The sequence below is a fragment of the Mustelus asterias genome, chromosome 27 (assembly GCF_964213995.1).
Source record: "Mustelus asterias chromosome 27, sMusAst1.hap1.1, whole genome shotgun sequence".
In the NCBI taxonomy this organism is placed as follows: domain Eukaryota; kingdom Metazoa; phylum Chordata; class Chondrichthyes; order Carcharhiniformes; family Triakidae; genus Mustelus; species Mustelus asterias.
In genome coordinates, this window is record NC_135827.1 from 28,096,306 (window position 1) to 28,102,768 (window position 6,463).

At 49.7% G+C, this 6,463-nt stretch overlaps 1 non-coding gene across 1 annotated transcript; it reads left to right on the top strand.

Annotated features, from left to right (window-relative positions):
* Positions 1–4,318: 4,318 nt before the first annotated feature.
* trnal-aag (transfer RNA leucine (anticodon AAG)) lies at positions 4,319–4,400 on the top strand. The gene has a single exon. It is a non-coding gene; the product is annotated as a tRNA-Leu (tRNA).
* The last annotated feature ends 2,063 nt before the right edge of the window (positions 4,401–6,463 follow it).

The following is a 6,463-nucleotide window of genomic DNA, read 5'->3' on the forward strand; positions in this document are numbered from 1 at the left end:
AGGGAAACGCGAGTATTCGTCGATGACATTCACAAAATAAATATTGCGGTTAGAGGAAGGGAGGGGGCCTTTAAAATCAATGCTGAGGCACTCAAACGCGCGAGTGGCCTTTATAAGGTGCGCCCCGCCTGGCCGATAGAACTGCGGCTTGCACTCTGCGCAGACCCTGCATTGCCTGGTAATCGACCGGACTTCCTCGAGGGAGTAGGGCAGGTTACGGGCTTTGACAAAGTGGAAAAATCTGGTGACACCCGGGTGACAGAGGTCGTTATGGAGTGACTGTAGCTGGTCCAGTTGGACGCTGGCACATGTTCCACGGGACAGGGCGTCTGGGGGCTCATTGAGCTTCCCAGGCCGATACATCATGTCATATCTGTAGGTGGAGAGCTCAATCCTCCACCGCAAGATCTTGTCATTCTTAATCTTGCCCTTTTGCCTGGTGTTAAACAAGAAGGCAACGGACGGCTGGTCCGTCATTAAAGTGAACCATTGGCCCGCAAGATAATGGCGCCAGTGCCGGACGGCTGCCACGATGGCCTGGGCCTCCTTCACAATTGAGGAGTGTCGAATCTCAGGGCCTTGTAGGGTCCGGGAAAAAAAGGCCACCGGACGGCCCCTTTGGTTAAGGGTGGCGGCTAGGGCAAAGTCAGACGCATCACTTTCCACTTGGAATGGGATGCATTCATCCACAGCATGCATCGCGGCCTTCGCGATGTCCGCTTTGATGTCGTTGAAGGCCCAACGGGTCTCCTCTGCCAGGGGAAAAGAGGTCGATTTTAGGAGCGGACGGGCTTTATCCGCATAATGGGGAACCCACTGGGCAAAGTAGGAGAAGAAGCCCAGGCATCTCCTCAGTGCTTTGAGAGTAGTAGGGAGGGGAAGCTGCATAAGGGGATGAATACGGGCTAGGTCGGGACCAAGGACACCATTTTCTACCACGTACCCAAGGATGGCGAGGCGGCGTGTCTGAAAGACACACTTCGCTTCATTATATGTCAGGTTCAGGAGAGTGGCCGTACGGAGGAATTTTTGTAGGTTGGCATCATGGTCCTGCAGGTCATGGCCGCAGATGGTGACATTATCCAGATACATCCGCCATTTGATCCATGGTCCACTGGAAAACTGAGACCCCATTGGTGACACCAAAGGGGACTCAAAGGAACTGGTAGAGGCGGCCATCCGCCTCAAAGGCAGTATATGGGCGATCCTCCAAGCGGATAGGGAGCTGGTGGTAAGCCGATTTTAAATTGATCGTAGAGAAAACCCTATAGTGCGTGATGCGGTTGACTATGTCCGCAATGCAGGGAAGAGGGTACGCATCTAGTTGCGTATATCTGTTTATGGTCTGGCTATAGTCAATCACCATGCGGTGTTTCTCCCCCGATTTAACTATGACCACCTGCGCCCTCCAGGGGCTGGTGCTGGCCTGGATAATCCCTTCCTTGAGCAAAAGTTGTACTTTGGACCGAATGAAGGCCCGGTCTTCCGCACTATAGCGCCTACTCTTGGTGGCTATGGGCCTACAATCCGGGGTGAGATTATCGAATAAAGGGGGGGGGGGTGTAATCTTGAGGGCCAAGAGACTGCAGGTGGTGCGCGGGGGGTGCTGCAGTGATGGCGCCTTGCAGACGGACAGCGGGGGATAAGGGCCATCATACTGCAGGGTGACGCTCCTATGATGGGTGAGGAAATCTAACCCCAGCAGTACAGCTGCACAGAGTCGCGGCAGCACGAGGAGCCAAAAACGCTCGTAGACTGTGCCCTGTACCGTCAGCGTCACCAAACAGCACCCAAGGACCTCCACTGAGTGGGAATCCGAAGCCATGGAGATAGTCTGTCTCCAGGGCTGCATGGGAAGGGCATATCGACGCACTATGCGAGGGTGTATAAAACTTTCTGTGCTCCCCCAGTCGAACAGGCAGTTTTCTGCATGGTCAGTTACCTTGATCTCCATTATTGATTTGGAGAGTTGGTGAGGCTGCGACTGGTCCAGGCAAATCGATGCCACCGTTGAATCCAGTAAGAATCCATCTTCATCTGCGTCTGATGACATCACGGATAAAGTTTCCTGCTCGGCGCGCCTTGATGACGGCATCAAAGATGGTGATTCCCGCGCATCCGCTGACTGCATCAAAGATGGCGACTCCCGCGCATCCGGCGACTGCATCAAAAGTGGCGATTCGCGCGCAGCCGCTGACTGCAATAAAGATGGCAATTCGCGCGCAGCCGCCGCCTGCATTAAAGATGGCTGCGCCCACGGAACACACGTGGCGCCACGAGGCTTCGCGATCGGCTTCGCCCGGCAGACTTTGACGAAGTGGCCTAGCTTACCGCATCCAGAGCAGATCGCATCCTTCGCTGGACAGCGACGCCGAGGATGCTTGGATAGGCCGCAAAAGTAGCATTTGGGCCCCGCTGGAACAGCCGTCGCAGTGGAACCGTCGATGGAATGGGATGCGGGGTAGGCCCCGAGATTGCGGGAGGCCGCTTCTAGCGATTCAGTCATCGTGGCTGTTTTCTGGAGATCCAGGCCACCCTGTTCAAGCAGACGCTGCCGAATGTAAGTAGACTCAACGCCCTCAACGTAGGCGTCCCGGATCAAGTCCTCCGTGTTCTGAGCTGCTGAAATAGCCTTACAGTCACAAGCTCGAGCTCGGACCTGCAGGGCGCGTAGAAACTGAGCGCACGATTCTCCTGGCTGCTGCTTGCGAGTAGCCAGGAGATGTCTGGCGTAGACCACGTGAGGGCTCTTTCGAAACTGCCCTTTTAAGAGTTCTATAGCGTCCACGTATGTAGTAGCATCCCGGAAGATACCGTAGACTGCATCGCTTACCTGGGCACGGAGCACGTGGAGCTTATCGCCGTCGGAATCGACGAACGCAGCAGCGTCGACGAATGCTTCAAAGCAGTCCAGCCAATGGTCAAATTTATCAGAGACTCCAACCTCTTGAGGGTCCAATGTTAACTTGTCGGGTTTTAAAAGCTGCTCCATGTCGGTCAAATGTTATGAATAAAATTGATGCGCTATCAATTAGGCAAAAGACTACTTGTGCGCCAATACAACTGTAGGCTTTTATTCATAACAGAATCAGGAGCACATCCCAACAGGTAACCGACCCGAACTGAACAAGGGGGAGGAGACAGCCACCTTTATACTAGGTGACAAGGGGAGGAACCGAACCGGCAGGGGATGTGTCCAGGCATAACAAACACATAACAGTGGTCCAGGCAGGACAAAGGCACAACTGAAGTCCACCACAACTACTACCTCTAGCAGCTTGTTCCAGACACTCACCACCCTCTGAGTGAAAGAATTGCCTCTCTGGACACTTTTGTAACTCTTCCCTCTCATCTTAAATCGATGCCCTCTAGTTTTAGACTCCCCTATCTTTGGGAAAAGATATTGACTGTCTAGCTGATCAGTGCCCCTCATTATTTTATAGACCTCTATAAGATCACCCCTCAGCCTTCTATGCTCCAGAGAAAAAAGTCCCAGTCTATCCAGCCTCTCCTTATAACTCAAACCATCAAGTCCTGGTAGAATCCTAGTAAATCTTTTCTGCACTCTTTCTAGTTTAATAACATCCTTTCTATAATAGGGTGACCAGAACTGTATACAGTATTCCAAGTGTGGCCTTACCAATGTCTTGTACAACTTCAACAAGACGTCCCAACTCCTGTATTCAATGTTCTGACCAATGAAACCAAACATTCTGAATGCCTTCTTCACCACTCTGTCCTCTTGTGACTCATTTTCAAGGAGCCACGAACATGTACCCCAAGATCTCTTTGTTCTGTAACTCTCCCCAATGCCCTACCATTAACTGAATAAGTTCTGCCCTGGTTCAATCTGCCAAAATGCATCACCTCGCATTTATCTAAATTAAACTCCATCTGCCATTCGTCAGCCCACTGGCCCAATTGATCAAGATCCCGTTGCAATCAGAGATAACTTTCTTCACTGTCCACTATGCCACCAATCTTGGTGTCATCTGAAAACTTACTAACCATGCCTCCTATATTCCCATCCAAATCATTAATATAAATGACAAATAACAGTGGACCCAGCACTGATCCCTGAGGCATACAGCTGGTCACAGGCCTCTAGTTTCAAAAACAGCCCTCTACAACCATTCTGTGGCTTCTGTCAAGAAGCCGATTTTGTATCCATTTAGATACCTCACCCTGGATCTCTTAAGATTTAACCTTATGCAATAACCTACCATGCGGTATCTTATTACGAGATTTTGGTTTCCCGATAAAGTTCTAGTAAAATTGGTTTCTGAACTGGGTAAAACACTTGCATCTGATCTCAGATGGTAGCATGGCCAAGCGGTCTAAGGCGCTGGATTAAGGCTCCAGTCTCTGAGGGGACGTGGGTTCAAATCCCACTGCTGCCAAATCTATTTTAAAGGCGGCACAGTGGTTAGCACTGCTGCCTCACAGTCCTAGGTTCAATTCCGGCCTCGGGTCACTGTCTGTGCGGAGTCTGCACATTCTCCTTGTGTCTGTGTGAGTTTCTTCCGGGTGTTCCGGTTTCCTCCCACAGTCCAAAGATATGCGTGTTAGGTTGATTGGCTAAATTGACCCTCCTATCAGGGGGATTAGCAGGATAAATGCGTGGTGTTACGGGAATAGGGCCTGAGTAGGATTGTGGTCGGTACAGACTCAATGGGCCAAATGGCCTCCGTCTGCACTGTAGGGTTTCCATTCTATGAAACAGAACAGTATCCCTCAGCTTGCTTCCTCTGCTGAAACATTTCTTGCAATCTCTCTACAGTGGCTGCACCCTGGCCTGAAATACTTCATCCATTGTGTACTTCCAAGAGGTTTTGAGTGGATCATCCTTTGGCAGCCATTGTTTAAACATGTTTCAGCATATTAATGTCACTTCCTTAAGAATGTCCCCTTCAGTGCCTGTGTGGGAGTGCCATTGATAGCAGTGCCAAGAGAAGGCCATCTGGGGAGCCCCGTTTGTGGGGGAGGGGAGGAGGGGGGGCACGTGTTCCCCCTATGTGTGTTGTGGGGGAGAAATGATGCTTGCATTGGGGTGCGAGTGGTATCTGTGATGAGGGGGGTAAATGGGGAGGGTCGTTCCCTGTGAAGGGGGTTGGGGTAGTTCCTGTGGTTAAGAAGGGATCTGGCACAAATGATGAGGAGGGGGAGGGGTTCCTTTGAAGGGAGGTTTGAGTCACCTCAATGCTTGTGTGGTGTGAGGAGGATGGGTGCCCTAGTTTTGCATTTTCTAAGGTGGGGGGGAGGGGAGCAAGGGTGCCCTGATGTTTTAGAGTGGTGTTGGCGGGGGGGGGGGGGGGGTCGTCTGTGTCTGTGGGGCTTGGAAGGGGACCTTCAATTTAAGTTGGAGATCGGGATGTCTTTTAGAAACGGCGCCCAGATCTCAGACCTTGTGGCCACGCTGGCTTCTTTAGGCCCCACCACCCCCCCCCAGCTGACTGTCTGATCCTCGCTTCCCCTTTTAAAATGCACAGAATCTTGTTCAACAAACGGCGAGAAAATCCAGCGCTGAAACCCCTCGAGCTTCACATCGGTTTTCTCATCTGAGCCAAGGCCCTGCATTTTTGAGAAGATTCTGCCATTTATTGCAGTATCTATCCATTACCATTTTAGCAAATAATAAATCAGTGGATGAAACAATTCTGTCCGATGGTAACAACATGTGTTTCAAAGATGTGCGGGTTAGGTTGATTGGCCATGCTAAAATTGCCCCTTAGTGTCCTGAGGTGCGTAGGTTAGAGGGATTGGTGCGTAAAATACGTAGGGATATGGGGGTAGGGCCTGGGTGGGATTGTGGTCAGTGCTGACTCGATGGGCCGAATGGCCTCTTTCTGTACTGTGGGGCTTCTATGAAAACTCTCTTTTTAGATTTTGACAATGAGCATAATGTTGATATGAACAATAATGAACAGATAAATATACTATAACTTATCTCACGTAATTGCGATGACTTGTATATGATAACATATACGCTCTCTATCCCACTCAAAACCATCCTAATCTCCTTGGAAAGGTGAATAAGGGATAAGATCCAGTCCAACTTTTAAAAAAGTAATCTGGGGAATACTTCCTCAATCTAGATGATTGAAATAAATCTGAGAGATCGACTCTGGTCCTGAATTCTCTAAAGTGTCTACCTTTTGTAAGACGTGACATCCATTTCCTCAAGAATTACTATTAACATGCTAAAGCAAAGATATTTCACGCTGCCAAGTTAGTACTTCCGCCCTCACCAGTGGCATAGGAGAATTTGTGACTATTTTGTCACATATTTAAAATCAGATATTCAAATATTACAATAAGAATTTAGAACTGTATCATTTTGATTGGATTTATTATTGTCACATGTATTGGGATGCAGTGAAAATATTGTTTCTTGCGCATTATACAGGCAAAACATACCGTTTATAGAGTACATAGGGGAGAAGGGAAGGGGAGAGTGCAGAAT